The 20,210-nt window shown below is 40.2% G+C and overlaps 1 pseudogene; it reads right to left on the bottom strand.

Moving 5' to 3' along the window:
• Positions 1-6,578: 6,578 nt before the first annotated feature.
• Positions 6,579-7,085, bottom strand: LOC111760226 (peroxiredoxin-6 pseudogene; annotated as a pseudogene).
• Between the last annotated feature and the right edge of the window lie 13,125 nt (positions 7,086-20,210).

The following is a 20,210-nucleotide window of genomic DNA, read 5'->3' as shown; positions in this document are numbered from 1 at the left end:
AAAGAATAGGAATATGAACACTTAACAGCAAAGAGAATGGCACAGAAGAGGGTTAGCAGGCTGTCATTAGCAGACCAGAAACTTCTACAGATTTCTAGTAGTAGGCAACAGACATTGATGGCTCAAGAGAGTGGAGGAAGCCACAGCCGAGAACACAGGCAGCAGAGGGGCTGGGGGGGGGGGGGGGCGGGTTGCGCATTGTTCTTGGCAAAACCCTCCTGAGGCTCTGGGCTCAAAATTGGCAAGTCTGTCATGAGGACAGACATGAAAATTGGGCCCCAAAAAGGAGGTTTATAGAAGAAATGGTATAGCGGCTGCATCAGTTGACTCCTCTTAAATCTAGCATGGACTTGTACTTATGGCTAGGCGAAACCAAACAAAAAAACCAAAAGGCTCATTGTATAGAAATCTCGTTAATCTCCAGGCGTAAGCTAGTGTGTTTTGTGTTTAGTGTGGTGTTGACATCCCAGAGTAAAACCTTTCTCATTCTGACATTTATAAATTCCCACCCTCCCTAGCAATGACCCAGCCACTCAGCTTCAACCTATAGTGAAACCTGACGGAAGACCTCACTCAATCTTGCTCAGAAGGGTGGCCTCAGGGAAGCAGGCTTAAAAACAGCAACCGAGGAAACCAACTCAATTACTGAGATTAATAACCTGATCTGTCATTCCACAAACGGAACCAGAATTATAAAAGCAGCTAGCAGTATGAAAGAAAAGATAAAAAGCATGATAAAATAAGTGAAAATAAGTGAAAGCAAAAAGTTGTCTTGGAACAATAGAATCTTTTAAAAATCTAATTGTATCTTCAGAAAGATCTGAGAAGATACTACCACATCCATAGAACAGGAATGGTTATCAGTGGAAAGGAGCAATTACAGAATAAGAAATAGCTTTTAGAAATTAAACATGACAGCTAAAATTAGATATTCAAGGGACACTTGGAAGATAAAAATCAGGAAAAGCCCCCAGAATCTAGAGGGGTAAAAAAAAAAGACGTGGAAAAATATTAGAGAAGAGATAAAGGACACACAGGAGGTTCTTGTGATAGAGAGAGCTGATTGACCTCCCAAATCTGTTTACCCATTCTTTCTGGGCACTTAGTTAAACTACATTTTCCAGGCTCCCTAGCAGTTTGGGTGAGGTCACATGACTTACTTTCTTGCCAATGTCAAATGAAGGGAAATATAATGTGCTATTTCTGGGCCTAGGCCTTTGGAAAGTAGGCATATTCCTTCACTTTCTCCTTTCCACCAACTATAACCTGCAGGAACTCAGTTTTGATGGTTGGAGACTACACAATGCCCTACTGTAGTGTTACCAGATAAAATATGGGATGCCCAGTTAAATTTGAATTTCAGATAAACATTGACTTAATTTTTCAGTCTATCCCAAATATTGCCCCCTAGTGTATGGCAGAGGAACAGGATAGAAGGAACGGAGTTCCTAAATTTAGTGTGTAGTAAAGCTGTTCCACTGACCTACGTGCTCACCTCACAACTATTAATGAGAGAGAAAAACACTTTGTTCTTTAAGCCACTGTCTTGTTCTTTATAGCATCTGAGCCTTTGGCCTTAACTAATATTTAGAAGCGAGTCTGCCATAACAAGACTGTGGCACATCTTAACTATAGATGGTGTCTTATAATTGCCAATAGTTTTTTTTTACGTTTTTTCATCTTCAAAATTGGAGTGTGTCTTATAATTGATATTGTTTTGATTAAATGAAATATCACATTATAAGAAAGAGATGACCTAAGTCAAGTTCTGGCCAGTTTATACCCTAAAATAAACAGATTTGGAAGGGACTGGAGAGAGTACAAGGTTAGGGACCTTATGGGATTGGAAAAGTTACCCCAAGCAGCAAAACTAAGACTCCTTGGTAACTTTTTAAAAGTTCCCTTTAAATTTTTTTTAATACATAAAGAGAAATAAATATCTGGCAAAGATCAGTCCAAAGGTATTGCCTTCCTACCCAAGCTTGTTTCATTTATCCTCAAGATAGCAGCTGCTAAGCTGAGGAAGACAGGAATGGGCTAGAGGGTACAAAGAAATTAGAAATGTTCCCTGTTGTTCAGATAATTAAAGAGCATTTCAAAAATATGCCCTTAACAATATAGAGTTAAAATTCCAGATGATTCCAAAAAACTAGGGAGGTAATGGTCAGAGAGACCAGAGAGGTAAAAGTAGGCTAAATTGCATGGGGTGCAATACTTAAATTGCACGGGGTGAAGATTCCGATACTGTGAGTTTTACACATTCATAAGAAATATAGGTCTAAATTAGGGGCAGCCTCTAGAAGATTAAGAGTATAAAAAATAACAGTTTTCAAGCCAGCTATGAATAAAAAGTTAAACACAGAAAAACATTTCTAATGTAAAGTAAAAAGAAGAAAAATAAACTTAGAAAAATGAACTTCCATTTCTGGTAATCCAGTGAACTAAAAATCTTTCTGTTATAAAACACCTACAACTGTGACTACCCCAAATCCAGCAAATATCCATCCAAATGCATTACCAAGTTGCACACACAAAAAATAAGGGAAATCCCTAGAGGCCAAAAGTAAAAGGAAACGGAAAACCAGGTTGGTACTGACACTTTGGATTTTCTGAGGACATTGACTGATCTTGTAACCTAGGGGCTTGGGTCTAGTAACCACACAGTGACAAGAGGATAGAGACTTGGTGAAGCAAGCAAGCTCCTAAGCAAGGTGATGATTTGTTAACTAAAACCCCGTCATAAAAGTGAAGGATTACACACTTAATGGAAAAGTGAACTAGGAGAAAACATGCTTTGTTTATAAATGGAGAAAGTCTTGATCTGAGTTCTGTATTGTAAAGATTGGGAGGGGGTGTTTGCAGTAAAGCATTTTAAGTTCTGTAACTTCTGGTGGAGGGAAGCTATATTAATTTTTGAGATTAAGTGTGCATGTTAAAATATTCAGGGCAAGTGGCTGAGATGGGAAAGTTTATGTTATATATATATGTTTCCACAACTAAAAATAAAAGCAACTAAAGAGGCAATGACAATTAAATGCAATACATGATGGTGGACTGGATCTAATAATGGAGGAGAAAAGGCCCAAAAGGATGTTCTTGGGACATATGAAAAAATTGGAGTATAGACTGAAAGTTTTATGTCAATATCAAATTCTTAAACTACTTAAGGTGGTTTCATAAGTGAATAATACTTGTTCTTAGGAAATGTACATGAAAGTATTGTGTGTTCAAGGAGCATGATGTGTACAAATGTTTAGAAAATTGGTAGATATATGGATGGATAGATAGAATAATACAGCAAATGTGGGAAAATTTTTAAATTGGTAGATCTGGATATCTGGATGTGGGAGGGTGTGTTGGAGTTCTCTGTATAGGTTTTACATTATTTTTGCAACTGTCTTGTAACTTGAAATTATTTCAAGATAAAAAGTTAAAGAAAAAAAACATATCAAGAGTAGCCACTAAATTGGGAGCTGATGTGGCTCAGTGGCTGTGCTGGCTTCTCACATTCAAGGTCCAGGGTACCTCCAAAAAAAAAAAAAGTAGCCACTAAAGCAATAAAAACTGAATTTATAACTTCTAATTAGCAAAGGGGGAATAACACCAATTAACTCCCCCCAAAAAGTAGGACCAATAGAAATATTTGTCTAAATAAATGTAAAATGAAATAAACTCATCAGTTAAAAGACAAAGATTTTTCAGATCCTTTAAGAAAACCCAAATCCAGCTATAAGCTCTTTTCAAGGGACATAATTAAAACAGAAGCACATCCTTTATGAGTGTGTGCTCATACTCAATATAGTGTAGGGGGGAAGCCAAGGGAGGGTCTCTACTAGATAGATTCTTCTCTGGGGGTTTGAGGGAAGGGAGGTTGGGGGAGGATTTTGATATTAATAAACTGTTCTTGGGGAGCAGATATGGCTCAAGCAGTTGACCACCTTCTTTCCACATGGGAGACCCTGGGTTTGGTTCCTGGTGCCTCCTGAAAACAACAACAACAAGCAAACAAATGAAAAAACCAACTCAAGGGAGGCTATATGGGTCAATGTTTGAGCACCGACTCCCCACATACAGGGTCCCAGGTTCAATCCCCAGCCCCAGTACCTCAAACAAACAAACAGCAAACAATCCAAAACAGTTCAGTTCTTCCCATGGGGAGAGAATGCTGGTATATGACTGTACGATTTTCTACCCCCCCACCCATGTTACCTCAACTTTCTTTTTTCCTACCTTATTCAGTGGCCCCAGGATCAAGGTGGCACTGTGGGTACCACAAAGTGTGGGTGATCCTTAAGAAAGAAAGTGTAACTATACTTTTAAACATTTATGTCAGAATTCTTAAGGGTAGACTGTGCCTTCACCCTATCTGGCAAAATTGGGGTTTTGCCAGATAGAGCTACAGTGAATGTGGTTGAGATAGCCCACTAGTTCTGTATGTGTGTAATGCTACACTGTATGAATGGGAGTGGACTAATGTGAGGCACTTGCTAGGCTGGTATTGCTCCTGGAAATCTGCCAGTGCAATGGCTGAATCTAGCGTCCCTTCCAAATGTGGAAAAGTTTAAATAAAATGATAAATGGAGAAGAGGAATAGTAGCTGAGGGTAAAGGAATGAATAAATGAATAAATGGGTTATGCAATGAGAGAAGTCCAGTATTACATTAGTGCCTCAAGAGAGGCTCAGAGCAAGAGATGATATTGGAGGAGTGGGTGTAGCTCAAGCTGTTGAATGTCAGCTTCCCACAAGGGAGGTCCTGGGTTCTGTCCCCAGTGCCTCCTAAAAACAAAAAACAAACAAAAAAACAAGCAAAACAAAATGAAAAAACCAACTCAGGGGAGACAATGTGGCTCAGTGGTTGAGGGCAGGCATCCCACATGCAAGGTCTCGGGTTCACTCCCCTGCCCTGGTACCAAGGGGAAAAAAAGAGAGAGAGAGGAAGGGATGATATGCTCCTTTGCTTAATTATGCCAGATGGCTGAAAGGGTAAAGCTGTATTTTGCCAGTACCACTCCTGCTTTTGCAACCTGACAACGTCAAATGGAAGCCAGCAAATCTAAGTGGCACTGCTCTGGGAGACATTTTTGTCACACAATATGATGATGAACTGGACCAATTGTTAATGACTGAGTGGGTATCTAGTAATAATGCCAGTATAATTATTTTTAAGCAAAGGATTTCATTTGCTATTCCCCAAAAAAGCAAAATTCAGAAAATAGTCACCCACTGCAAAAAGAATTCTATAATAAAACATTTAAATCATCCTCTCCTCTCTTCCCAAGGTGTGCTTTTTCAGTATACCACATTTTAGAGCAGACTGATACACAAAAATACTCTGTGTGAAGGGCACATGGCGCTTGCTGTACGAGCTCCCACTTTCTGATATACCTCCCTGATAGTCAAAGGGAGCCTTTTTTCCCCTCCTGTAGTATCCCCCTTTTGACAGAAACTTATTGTAAAATTTCCTTTTCTTAAAACAAAATATTTTAGAAATCCCTCCTCCCATTCTTCCCACTTCAGTTGGAAAAGTACAGAATTGAAAAGTTTCCCCCTCCGGCTGTGGTTAAAACACTAACTGTTGAAGAATACCCGGATTACTCTAAGTTCTTGGGTTCTTAAATATTCAGGAACTTATAAAGTGTATTAGTCAGCCAAAGGGGTGCTGATACAAAATACCAGAAATTGGTTGGTTTTTATAAGGGGTATTTATCTGAGGTAGGAGCTTACAGATACCAGGCCATAAAGCATAAGTTGCTTCCCTCACCAAAATCTATTTAGAGCAAGATGGCTGCTGATGTCTGCAAGGGTTCAGGCTCCCTGAGTTCCTATGTTCCTGGGACTTGCTTTTCTCTGGCCTCAAGTTTCCTTTCTTCCTGGGGCTGGCTTCTCTTTCCTCTGCATTCTTACTTCCTGGGGCTCCAGCTTAAGTCTTCAGCATCAAACTCCAACATCAAAACCCCAACATCAGAAACCCTCAACTCTGTTCTTTGCCACGCCTTTTATCTGTGAGTCCCCATCCACCACAGGGTGGAGACTCAACACCCTAATCATAACTCAATCATGCTCAGGTACAGATCAGATTACAAACATAATCCAATATTTCTTTTTGGAATTCATCATTAATATCAAACTGTTACCCAAAGGAAGTAGAATCTCAAGTTCTATTGCTTCCCAAACTGGGTTACAGAAGAGAGGATTTGATTGGGACAGGTGAAAAACCGAACCGGTTCTATCATGGAGCAAAACAGACTTTCTCAACCATCAGTGATACTGAGACTTGTTGATCACAAATTCTGGAATGAGATTCCAGTCCCATATAGAGAATATATTTCAAAAAGGGTCAACAGAGTTACTGTGATATAGGAACAGAACAGAAGGTTGATAAAGGCATTAAAGAATTCCAAGAAATTTTTGGTGCCATTTTCATTTAATGAGCCAGTAGCATAGCAGCCTAAAGACCTTGGCTATGATCACACTAGAATGTTTTTATGAAATTACTGCACACATGATTGGCAGGTGGCATCCTCTGGCTCACTATGCTAAGCAAGCATCTCCAGCCCCAACCTGGAGAGACTTAAGGCTAAGGAGTGTAGCGGAGGTATTTCTTGCCAGATGGGAACTCTTTGGAGAAGACTCCTTTAGGGAAAAGTTTTTTGGCTTCCTCATCAGGGATGGTTGAAAGGACCATCACACTGTCTCCATCCTTCCAATCAACTGGGATTGCAAGCCTCTCTTCTGCTGTCAGTTAGAGAGAGAGAACTTAACTCTGAAAATATCATCAAAGTTCCTTCCAGTGGTAGCTGGATAGGAGATAGCTTCAGCTTCCTATCAAGACCAAAAACAAACACCATGCAAGCTGTCCTACACTGTCTATTAAAGTGCAATCATTTTCATATTCTTCTTGGCAAATTCTGGTGCCAGCTTTGCAGCTATCCAAGCTCTGTGGTACACACTGGAGTAAAATCCCAAAGGTGGGAGATGAGAATGCCCCATGAGTATCCCAAATAGTCATGGAACCAAGGCCGCTGATGATGGTATTGGCCTTGAAATTGGGGCCCTCATTCCTGAGAAGCTGACTTCTGGGCATGGCAGCAGTGGTAAGGTGGGAGGGTGAGGAGATGCAGCTGTCATTGCCACCAGTGGCTGGCTCTGGCAGAGCATACCAGTACCTTTTTATGTTGTGTGTGTGTGTGTGTATGCATGCCAGTAACTTTTTTTTAAACAAATCAATTTTATTGACACATATTTATAAAGCATAGAATTCATCCAAAGTGTACAAGCAATGGTATTTGGTACAATCACATAGTTGTGCATTCACCACTTTAATCATTATTAGAGCATGTTCATTATTTCAATAATAATAAAAAACAAAAAACAGACAAACAAGAAAATTCTTCACCTTTCAATCTCTCTATGTTTCCCTGGCTGCTATTTCTGGCTATTCTTGCACAATTATTTGTTCATTTATTAAGCAGTTTTATTGAGATATACTCACATACCATACGATCTCTCTAAAGTGTATAATCAATGGCTTTCAGTAAAATCACAATATTGTGCATTCATCATCACAAAAAATGTTAGATTTAATTATTACAAAAATAAAAACTCCATATCCTTTAGCTTGCCTTCCCCAGCCCTACATAATCACTAATGAAACTTCATCTTTCTAAATTGATTTCTATTTACATTTTATATAAATGGAATCATACAATATATTACATAATATATTTAATTCATACTAACACAATCATACAGTATTTATCCTTCTGTGCCTGGCGTGCTTCACTCAACATAATGTCCTCCAAGTTCATCCATGTTGTCATATGCTTTATGACTTCATTTCTTTTTACAACTGCATAATAGTCCACTATGTGAATATACCACAATTTGTTTATCCATTCAACGGTTGATGGACACCTGGGCTGTTTCCAGCTTTTGACAGTGGTGAATAATGCAGCTATGAACATTGGTGTGCAGATGTCTGTTCGTACTGCTGCTCTCAGTTCTTCTGGGTATATATCGAGTAGTGGTACTGCAAGGTCATGTGGCAAATCTATATTCAACTTCTTTAGGAACGGCCAAACAGTCCTCCGCAATGGCTATACCATTCTGCATTCCCAAAATAGGTGAATAAGTATTCCTGTCTCTCCACATCCTTACCAAAACTTGTAGTTTCCTGTCTTTTTAATAGTGGCCATTCTAATAGGTCTGAAATGATATCTCATTGTAGTTTTGATTTGCATTTCCCTAATCATTAGTGATGTTAAACATTTTTTCACGTTTTTTTTTCATTTGTATTTCTTTTTTGGAAAAATGTCTATTAAAGCTTTTGCACATTTTTTAATTGGGTCATTTCCCTTTTCATTGTTGAGTTGTCACATCTTTTTACATATCATGGATATTAAAATCCTTATCAGACATGCAATTTTCAAATATTTTCTCCCATCGGGTTGGGTGCCTTATCACCCTTTTGAAAAAGCCCTATGAAGCGCAAAAGTGTTTAATTTTGAGGACGTCCCTATCTTTTCTTTTGCTGTGTGTGTTTTGGGTATAAGGCCCAAGGAACCACCACCTACCACAAAGTCTTTAAGAACTTTCCCTACATTTTCTTGTAGTAGTTTTATGGTCCTGGCTTTTATGTATAGGACCTTGGTCCATTTACATTTGATTCTGTGTAGGGAGTGAGGTAGGGGTCCTCTCTCATTCTTTTGGTTATAGATATCCAGTTCTCCCACCACCATTTGTTGAAGAGACTGTTTTGTCCCTATAACATGGACTTGGTAGGTTTGCCAAAAACCAGTTGACCATAGAGGTGAGGGTTTATTTCTAGACTCTCAAATCTATCCACTGATCAATGTGTCTATCTTTATGCCAGGACCATGCTGTTTTGATGCTGTAGCTTTGTAATACGTTTCAAGATCAGGCAGTGGATTTCCTCCCACATAACTCTTCTTTTTTAGAATGCCCTTAGCTATTTGGGTGCACTTTCCCTTCAAAGTGAATTTAGTAATTGCCTTTTCTATATCTGTAAAGTAGGTTTTTGGAATTTTCATTGATATTGTATTGAATCTATAAATCAGTTTGGGTAGGAATGACATCTTCATGATATTTAATCTTTCAATCCATGAACACAGAATGTCTTTCCATTTGTTTAGGTCTTCTCTGATTTTTTTAAGCATTGTTTTGTAGTTTTCTGCATATAGGTCCTGTACTTCTTTCGTTAAATTGATTCCTAAGTATTTGAGGTTTTTTGTTGCTGTTGTAAATGGAATTTTTTTCCTGATTTCTACCTCAGGTTGTTCAATACTAGTGTACAAAAACATTACTGATTTTTGTGTGTTGATGCTGTATCCTGACACTTTGCTGAACTCATTTATTAGCTTAAGTAGCTTTGTTGCAAACATTTCAGAATTTTCTAAATATAGGATCATGTCCTTCACAAATAGTGAGAGTTTTACTTCCTCTTTTTCTATTTGAATGCCTTCTTTTCCTTATATAATTGCTCTAGCTAGAAGTTCTAGTACAATGTTGAATAACAATGGTAACAGTGGTGTTCCTGGTCTTACAGGGAAAGCTTTCCCCCTTGTGTACGATTGTTGTGTGTTTTTCATATATGCCTTTTATCATATTGAGGAGTTTTCCTTCTATTCCTATCTTTTGAAGTGTTTTTATTAAAAAAAAAAAGGATGCTGGATTTTGTTGAATGCCTTTTCTGTGTCAATTGAAATGATCATGTTGGTTTTTTCCTTCAATTTTTTAATGTGGTGTATTACATGATTGATTTCCTTATGTTGAACCAGCCTTGCATACCAGGAATAAATTTTACTTGGTCATGATGCATAAACTCCTGATATACTGCTGGATTCAATTTGCATGTATTTTGTTGAGAATTTTTGCATCTGTGTTTATTAGAGCGATTGGTCTGTAATTTTTTCTTCTTGTACTGCCTTTATCTGGCTTTGGTATTAGAGTCATGTCGACTTCATAAAATGTGTTGTGTAATTTTCCCTTCTCTTCAATTTTTTTGGAAGAGTTTAAACAGGATTGGTGTTAATTTTTTTTGGAAATGCTTCATAGAACTCACCAGTAAAGCCATCTGGTCCTGGATTTCTTCACTGGGAGATTTTTTAATGATGGATTCAATCTCTTTAAATAGATGTGATTGATTTGTTAAGTGCTTGTATTTCTTGTAGCATCAGTGTAGGTTGGATGTGCATTTTTAGTAATTTCTCCATTTCATCTAGGTTGTCTAGTTTGTTGGCATACAATTTCTCATAATATCCTCTTAAGATCCTTTTTATTTCTGTGGGGTTAGTTATAACTTCCCTCCTTTCATTTCTGGTTGTATTTATTTGCATTGTCTTTTTTTTTTCTTTGTTAATCTAGCTATGGTTTTTGTCAATTTTATTTATCTTCTCCAAGAATAAGCTTTTGGTTTTGTTGATTTTCTCTATTGTTTTGTTTGTTCTCAATTTTATTTATTTTTGCTCTAATCTTTGTTATTTCTTTCCTTCTAGTTGCTTTGGGATTGTTTGCTGTTCTTTTTCAAGTTTCTTTAGTTGTTCATTTAAATCTTTGAGTTTAGCTCTTTCTTCTTTTTTAATGTAGGTGTTTAGGGATATAAATTCCCATCTCAAGACTGCCTTCCCTGTATGCCATATTTTTTTTAAAAAGATTTATTTATTTATTTATTTATTTCTCTCCCCTCCCCCCCCCACCCCAGTTGTCTGTTCTCTGTGTCTATTTGCTGCGTCTTCTTTGTTCGCTTCTGTTGTTGTCAGCAGCACGGGAATCTGTGTTTCTTTTTGTTGTGTCATCTTGTTGTATCAGCTCTCCATGTGTGCAGCACCATTCCTGGGCAGGCTGCACTTTCTTTCGCGCTGGGCGGCTCTCCTTACTGGGCGCACTCATTGCGCGTGGGGCTCCCCTACACGGGGGACACCCCTACATGGCACGGCACTCCTTGCGCGCATCAGCACTGTGCATGGGCCATCTTCACACAGGTCAAGGAAGCCCGGGGTTTGAACTGTGGACCTCCCATGTGATAGATGGATGCCCTAACCACTGGGCCAAGTCCGCCACCAATCCCATATGTTTTGATAAGTTGTATTCTTATTTTCATTTGTCTCAATATGTTTACTGATTTTACTTCCAATTACTTCTTTGACCCCTGATTATTTAGAAGTGTGTTGTTCAGCCTCCACACATTTGCAAATTTGCTTTTCTCCTGTCTATTATTGATTTCCAGTTTCATTCCATTATGATCTGAAAAGGTGCTTTGTTAATTTCAATCTTTTTATATTTATTGAGAGCTGCATTGTGCCCTAATATGTGGTCTATCTTGGACAAAGATCCATGGGCACTTAAGAAGAATGTATAACCTGCTGAATTTGGATGCAGCCTTCTGTATATGTCTGTTAGTTCTAATTCATTTGTCATATTGTTCAAGTTCTCTGTTTCCTTGTTGATCTTCTATCTATTTGTTCTATCTAATAATGTGAGTGGGATGTTGAAGTCTTCAGAGATTATTGTAGCGATGTCTATTTCTCCATTCGGTTTTGCCAGAGTTTGTCTCATGTATTTTGAGGCACCCTGGTTAGGTGCGTGGATATTTATTTATTTTATTTTTTTCACATAATGCTACTTTATTTATTTTTTTAATGTTACATTAAAAAAATTAGGTCCCCACATACCCTCCACCGCCTCACTTCACTACTCCCCCCATAACAACAACCTCCTCCATCATCATGAGACATTCACTGCACTTAGTGGGCCATGCGAGGACACACAATGTCTGGTAACTGTCCCTGCAGCACCACCCAGGACAACCCCAAGTCCCGAAAACACCGCCACATCACATCTCTTCCTCCCACTCCCTACCCCCAGCAGCCACCATGGCCACTTTCTCCACACCAATGCCACATTTTCTTCGATTACTAATCATAGTAGTTCATGAATAGAATATCAGTAAGTCCACTCTAATCCATACTCTATTTCTCCATCCCATGGACCTTAGAATGGTTGTGTCCACTCCACATCTATATCATGAGGGGGCTTAGATTATACATGGATGCTGGATGCAATTCTCCTGCTTTCAGCTGTAGGCACTCTTGGCTCCCTAGTGTGGTGGTTGACCTTCTTCACCTCCATGTTAGTTGGGTGGGGTAAGTCCAATAAATCAGAGTGTAGGAGTTGCAAGTCTGTTGAGGCTCAGAGCCTGGCTATCACATGGTCAGTCCAGAGATTCAGGTTCCCTGGGTATACACTAAATCCCAGTGTGCATGGATATTTATGACCATTCTATCTTTCTGGTGGATTGTCCCTTTTATTAATATATAATGGCCTTCTGTATCTTCTTGAAATACAAAATGGCCTTTTTTGCATTTAAAGTATGTTTTGTCTACCACCACACCATGGAGCCTAGAGTGATTGCAACTGAAAGTGGGAGGATTGCATCCAGCATCCATGTGGAATCTGAGCCTCCTCTTGACATAGAGGTGCAATGGACACAACCAATCCAATGTCCACATAGAAGAGGTGGCATTGGATTGGGAAAAGTGGACATGGTGACTGATGGGTATGGGGAAAGGCAGGAAGAGATGAGAGGTGGAGGCGTCTTTGGGACATGTAGCTGCCCTGGATGGTGCTTCAGAGGCAATCACCGGACATTGTAAATCCTCACAGGGCCCACTGGATGGAATGGGGGAGAGTATGGGCCATGATGTGGACCATTGACTACGAGGTGCAGAGGTGCCCAAAGATGTACTTACCAAATCCAATGGATGTGTCATGATGATGGGAACGAGTGTTGCTGGGGGGGGGGGGAGAGGTGGGGTGGGGGTGGTGGGGTTGAATGGGACCTCACATATATATTTTTAATGTAATATTATTACAAAGTCAATAAAAAAAAAGAAAAAGAAAAAAATAATAAAGTATGTTTTGTCTGATATTAAATACAGCTACCTGTGATAGTTAGGCCACTGTGTCAACTTGGCCAGGTAATTGTGCCCAGTTGTTTGGTCAAGCAAGCACTGGGCTAACTGGGCATTTATGGACTTTAGTCACCATTGACTTTACTGCAGTGGTAAATCATAGATAGCTGATTATAATTGCATCAATCAGGGAGATTGCCATCAGCAAAGAGTGACACTTTATCTGGTCAGTTGAATGCCTTAAAAGGGAAAGTGATTCCAGCATTGAGTGAGAATTTCCCAGCTCGTCTTTGGACAGGCAGCATCTCCCAGAACTCGTCAAGAACTTTCAGTTGACTTTCATTGCGGTCCCAGAACTCATCAAGAACCGTCATTTGACTTTTATTGCAGACCCTTGTTGCAGCCTGCCTGCAGAACCTGGACTTGTGCATCCCCACAGCTGCGTGAAAGTCTCTTATAAAATCACATACTATTGACAGATATCTCTTATTGATTCTATTTCTCTAGAGAACCCTGACTAATATACTACCCCTGCTCTTTATTGGTTACTACACTAGTGAAGTATCTTTTTCCAGCTTTTCATTTTCAGCTGGTTTGTATCCTTGGGGCTAAATGAGTTTCTTATAAGCAGCATATGGATGGCTCATATATTTTCATTCATTCTGTCAGCCTGTATCTTTTGATGGGGGAGTTTAATCCATTCACATTCGATGATATTACTGTAAATGCATTATTTACTTCCACCATTTTCTTCTTTGGTTCATATATCAAATTATATTTTTGTCTTTTTATTCTTTTGGTTATCCATTCTGCTATTCTTTCATAGATACTCTCTCCCAGGCTTCTCTCTCCTGTCTTTGTATTGTAGGTTCCAAGGCTTCCTTTAATATTTTCTGCAAGAGTAGATTCTTTTTTTTTTTTGCCTTAATTCATTTTTTTAATATTACATTAAAAAAAATATGAGGTCCCCATATACCCCCCACTCCCCTCACCTCGCTACTCCCCCCATAGCAGTATTCTCCTCCATCATCATGAGACATTCATTGCATTTGGTGAATACATCTCTGAGCATCGTTGAACCTCATGGTCAATGTTCCACATCACAGCCCACACTCTCCCAAGTTCCATCCAGCGGGCCATGGGAGGACCTACAATATCCAGTAATTGTCCCTGCAGCACCACCCAGGACAACTCCAAGTCCCGAAAACACCTCCACATCTCTTCCTCCCATTCCCCACACCCAGCAGCCACCATGGCCACTTTCTCCACACCAATGCCACATTTTCTTTGATTCCTAATCACAAAAGTTCATGAATAGACTATCAGTAAGTCCACTCTCATTCATATTCTATTCCTCCATCCTGTGGACCTTGGATTGGTTGTGTCCATTCCACATCTATGTCAAGAGGGGGCTTAGATTCCACATGGATGCTGGATGCAATCCTGCTTTCAGTTGTAGGTACTCTTGGCTCCATGGTGTGTGGTTGACATTCTTCAACTCCATGTTAACTGAGTGGGGTAAGTCCAATAAACCAGAGTGTAGGAGCTGAAGTCTGTTGAGGCTCAGAGCCTGGCTATCATATGGTCAGTCCAGAGATTCAGATCCCCTGGGTATATCTTAAACCCCAGCACCAACTACAATTCTGGTTAAGTAACAGGAAAGGCTTGTGAAAAGAGATCACATCTGAGTCCAGCTCCATCACACAGAAACACCAACTCCAAAGAAGGGCCAACTGACATGGCACTGAACTCCATCTGCCATGACCATAAAACCTGTGGGTCTCTGTAGCCCTTAGAAGAACCAATACCTGGGGTTGTATCTACTTTATCTGTCTCTGCAAATCTGCTGAGGTGTGCATAAGGGCAACCCCTCTGATAACCTCCCAGTTCTTTTTGGAGACTCATAGCCATATAAACTCATTTGTCCTTTCCATTTCCCCCTTGATTTAGGTCAAAAAGCATTTTTAACCGCTGTTATTATATGTAGATAGAGATATTCTGCTGGTCCACGTTGAACCTTTTTATTAAAGGTCATTTTCTAGTTACATCATCAGCTGGTACTTGGTGGTGATCCCTCGGCGCCAGGGAGGCTCATCCCCGGGAGTCATGTCCCACACTGGGGGGAAGGCAACGAATTTACATGCTGAGTTTGGCTTTGAGACTGGCCACATTTGAGTAACATGGAGGCTCTCAGGAGGTAACTCTTAGGCACCCTACAGCTCTAGGCCTTGTTCTTATTTCAGGTGCACAGACTAACAAGCATAGTCATTAGTATCAAGGGCTCATTGTTGGACCTTCATTCTTTTTTGGTCTTTGCCGTTGCACTTGGGGGATTGTTGCTGTTCCTTTAGGGACTGTGAGAGAGTTCCCCTGGCTAGGAACTCAGCACTCCCTCAGTTGTTGTTTTTAATTGTTTCCACTATGAAAATATCCAAACATTTTTATGTACCCTGGATATATGCCCTGTAGAACTCCCTGCCAACCACGTGTCCACTGTGAATAACATCCCACACCAGTATTCCTTCACTGCCATTATCAAAACACTCTTGTGATCCAAAACTTCCTGAAAAGTGAAGCCCAATATATTGCCAGGTTCCCTTAATAGTAAAATGGAATATAGAGATGAGTTTAAAGGTTAGATATAGAATACATATTAATTTGGAAAAATTCTACATCCTATCTTTTTCTTTTCTTTTTTCTAATTATTAAGCTTATCTTCACAAGAGTTTTAGATCACAGTAATTCATATATACAATATACAGTACTCCCACATAACCGACATAAAAGCTTTTCCCTTCCACAGCAATAATCTTTTAACATATTCAAACCATATTTACTGAAATTGATGTTCAGATATTGAGACAATAGCTTTCAAACAAGGTAACATTTGTGTTTACATTGTGGTTTATATTTTAGGCTATACAATTTTCTAAATTTTTAGTTATCTTATGTTTTACATTATGATTTACATTTTAGACTATCAGCCCCTATATATTTTTGGTATAATTTTACATGTCTTATATCCATCCTTGTGTACTCTTGTGAAACACTTCTATTGCCCACACAGTTACATTGGTTCCATCTATTCAATACCTATTTCCCCCTCCCCTTAGGGCCCATAGTGACCGTCAATCTTCATTTCTTGAAGAGCCATGTTCAGAGATACTTGCAACAGTGTTGAGGCTTGACATGCTCAACTGCCCTAATGCCCTGGGAGCCACCATTTCTCTTGAGAGATACAGTTCTGCGGTCGCCCCTCGGGCTGAAGTGTGGTTTGCTGACCTGGCAGGGGGCGGCGGCCGCGGTAGGCCTATTCCAAACCGCTGCCCCTGTAATGGGGTGGTTGGTTGGGCCGACCGCCACCCCTGAAGGGAGCTCGGCATGGGCGCAGAGTGCCCTCGGGTCTCCCCTTCTTGGCAGCCATGCTTCCGTGGCCGCCCCTCCTCCCAGATAGCGCCACACGATGCCTTCTTTCTCCCTGCGCAGGCGCAGGGCGGAAAAATCCAGTCTGCCCTTTTCCCTCCCCTCGACAGCAGCAACAGCCAGGCGTGGGCGGGAAACTCCAGTCTGCCCTCTACCCCAGCAACAGCAGCCACCAATCACTAAACCCTGCCCCTTCCCCCAGCAACAGCAACAGCCAATCCCTAATCACCACCCCTCCCCCGTCCAGTACCGCCCACTGACCTTTCTCCGGCAACCAATCAGAACAGGGCGTGGCTTCGACCAATCAGCCTTCCCCAGCCCCTATAAAACTGTTGCCTCTCCCTCAATAAAGTGGACTTGCGTGTTTGCCTTGTCTCTGCGGTAGTTCTTCTGCCATGCGCCCTCCAGTCCTGAGAGCCCCCGACAAGGGCCTGGCCTCCCTTGTCCCCAGTTCGTCGCCTGCTTCTCTGGGCGACCCCTTCGTCACCGGCTTCGCCGGGCGACCCTGTCAGCCGAACCGCGCAACCCCTGTGAGACCGACCCCTCGTCTGCTGCCAGACCAACCGCTCGTCCCACGTGGGACCGGCCCCTTGTCCTAAGCTGGACCGACCCCTCGTCCGCAGCCAGACCCCACCTCTACCGACCGAGCAAGCTGCCGCACAGTTCCCTCTATTTGATGGCATCAGTCCTCCCCAGGATGTGGGTATGCCTTCACTCTCATTATATGGGTGTCTACCCAATGATATAACCCACTCTGGCAAAATGAGCATTCACATATTCCCTAGGAGTCTGTCCTGTGTCAGATTATCCCCTTTAAGTATCTTAAACAGGTAACTTTCCTTATTATATTTTTGAAAAGGTTTTCTCAGCATTATACTCTCAATGAACACCTGACAATCTCCTATGTTCATATGTTGCCCCACCCTCCCCCCAATTTCTTGGGCAATATTACCCATCCTCCCATACCTAGCCCCCTCAAGCCCACAAAGTCCCACCCAAAGATAACCCTATGCCCCCATTTTATCCCTTCCTTGTACACATACCTACCTCCAGTTTATTATAGATTTCACCCCATGTAGATGTCAGCTTACATCCTTCCTCTATCCCCCGATTTTCTGTAAGCCTATCATCCAGTCTCTAGCTCTCCGAGGCAGCTTGGTTTACTTATTTCATATCATTGAGGTCATGTAGTATTTGGCCTTCAATGCCTGGGTTGCTTCACTCAAAATAAGGTTCTCAAGATTCATCCATGTTATCATGTGTGTTTATTTGTTCTTAAAGCCGAGTAGTATTCCATTGTATGTATATACCACGTTTTGTTTATCCATTCATCTGTTGATGGGCATTTGGGTTGAATCCAACTTCTGGCGATAGTGAACAATGCTGCTATGAACACTGGTGTGCATATATTGGTTTGTGTCCTTGTTTTCAGTTCTTCTGGGTATATACCCAGCAGTGGAATTGCTGGAATTGCTGGGCCATATGGCAAATCTATGGTTAGTTTTTTGAGAAACTGCCAAACTGTCCTCCAGAATGGTTGGATCCTTCTGCATTCCCACCAGCAGTGGATGAGTGTTCCCATTCCTCCACATCCTCTCCAGTATTTGTAGTCTTCTGTTTTTTTCAAGCTGCCAATCTTATGGAAGTAAGAGGGTATCTCATTGTAGTTTTGATTTGCATTACCCTGATAGCTAGAGATTTGGAACATTTTTTTCATGTGCTTTTTAGCCATTTATATTTCTTCTTTGGAGAAGTGTCTGTTTAAATCTTTTTCCCATTTTTTAAATGGGTTGTTTATCTTTTTATTTTCAAGATATAGGAGTTCTTTATATATGCAAATTATAAGTCTCCTATCCAATATATGGTTACCAAATATTTTCTCCCATTGTGTAGGCTCTCTTTTCACTTTCTTGACAAACTCCGTTGAGGTGCAGAAGGCTTTAATTTTGAGGAGTTCCCATATATCTATTTGTTCTTTTGCTGCTCGTGCTTTTGGTGTGAAGTTCATGAAGCCATTTCCTATTACAAGGTCTTGTATATGCTTCCTTACACTGCTTTCCAAAGTCTTTATGGTCTTGGCTCTTATATTTAGGTTTTTGATCCATCTTGAGTTGATTTTTGTGTAAGGTGTGAGATGGTAATCCTCTTTCATTCTTTTACATATGGATAGCCAGTTCTCCAGGCACCGTTTGTTGAATAGGCCATTCTCTCCCAGTTGAGAGGGTTTGGTGGCTTTATCAAATATTATATAGCTATATATATGAGGATCTATATCAGAACTCTCAATTCGGTTCCATTGGTCTGTGTGTCTCTCCTTACACCAATACCATGCTGTTTTCACTACTGTAGCTTTGTAATATGTTTTGAAGTCAGGTAGTGTGATTCCTCCAATTTCATTTTTCTTTTTCAATATGTCTTTGGTTATTCAGGGCCTCAAGCCTTTCAAAATAAATTTCATAGTTAGTTTTTCTAGTTCCTTAAAGAAGGCTGTGTTGATTTTTATTGGGATTGCATTGAATGTGTAGATCAGTTTTGGTAGGATAGACATCTTAATAATATTTAGTCTTCCTATCCATGAACAGGGAATATTCTTCCATTTATGTAGGTCTTCTTTGATTTCCTTGAACAGTGTTGTGTAGTTCTCTGTGTATAAGTTTCTTACATCTTTAGTTAAGTTTATTCCTAGGTATTTGATTTTTTTATTGACTATTGTAAATGGTGTTTGTTTCTTGATTTCCTCCTGAGCTTGCTCATTACTGGTGTACAGAAATGCTACTGATTTTTGCACATTGATCTTATAACCTGCGACTTTACTAAACTCATTTATGAATTCTAGAAGCTTTGTTGTAGACCTCTCAGGGTTTTCTATGTATAGGATCATATCATCTGAAAAAACTGAAATTTTGACTTCTTCCTTTCCAATTTGAATGTCTTTTATATCTGGTTCTTGCCTCAGTGCTCGAGTAAGTACTTCTAAGACAATGTTAAATAGAAGGGGAAAGAGTGGGCAGCCTTCTCTTGTTCCTGATCCTAGAGGGAAGGATTTTAGGATTTCACCATTGTAAGCTATGTTGGCTGTGGGTTTTTCATATATACTCTTTATCATGTTCAAAAAATTCCCTTGTATTCCAATTTTTTGCAGTGTTTTTATCAAGAAAGGGTGCTATATTTTGTCAAATGCTTTTTCTGCATCTATAGATATAATCATGTGATTTTTTCCCTTCAATCTGTTTATGTGGTGTATTACATTGATTGATTTTCTTATGTTGAACCCTCCTTGCACACCTGGAATGAATCCCACTTGGTCATGATATATAGTTCATTTAATGTGTTGTTGAATACGCTTAGCAAGTATTTTGTTGAGGATTTTTGCATGTAGGTTCATTAGAGAAACTGGTCTGTAATTTTCCTTTCTTGTGGTGTCTTTGTTTGGCTTTGGTACTAGGGTAATGTTGGCATCATAGAAGGAGTTCGGTAATATTCCTTCTGTTTTGATTTTAACTTTTTAATTCATTTTGTAGAAATATTACATTAAAAAAAATGAGGTCCCATTCAACCCCACCACTCCCCCCCCAGAAACTCTCTCTCCCATCATCATGACATATCCATTGCATTTGGTAAGTATATCTCTGGGCATCGCTGCACCTCATGGTCAATGGTCCACATCACAGCCCACACTCTCCCACATTCCATCCAGTGGGCCCTGGGAGGATCTACAATGTCCAGTAATTGTCCCTGAAGCACCACCCAGGACAACTCCAAGTCCCAAAAACGCCTCCACATCTCATCTCTTCCTCCCATTCCCTGCACCCATCAGCCACCATGGCCACTTTTCCCACACCAATGCCACATTTTCT

The sequence above is a fragment of the Dasypus novemcinctus genome, chromosome 9 (genome assembly GCF_030445035.2).
Source record: "Dasypus novemcinctus isolate mDasNov1 chromosome 9, mDasNov1.1.hap2, whole genome shotgun sequence".
NCBI lineage: Eukaryota > Metazoa > Chordata > Mammalia > Cingulata > Dasypodidae > Dasypus > Dasypus novemcinctus.
This window is presented reverse-complemented; position numbering and strand designations above follow the sequence as displayed.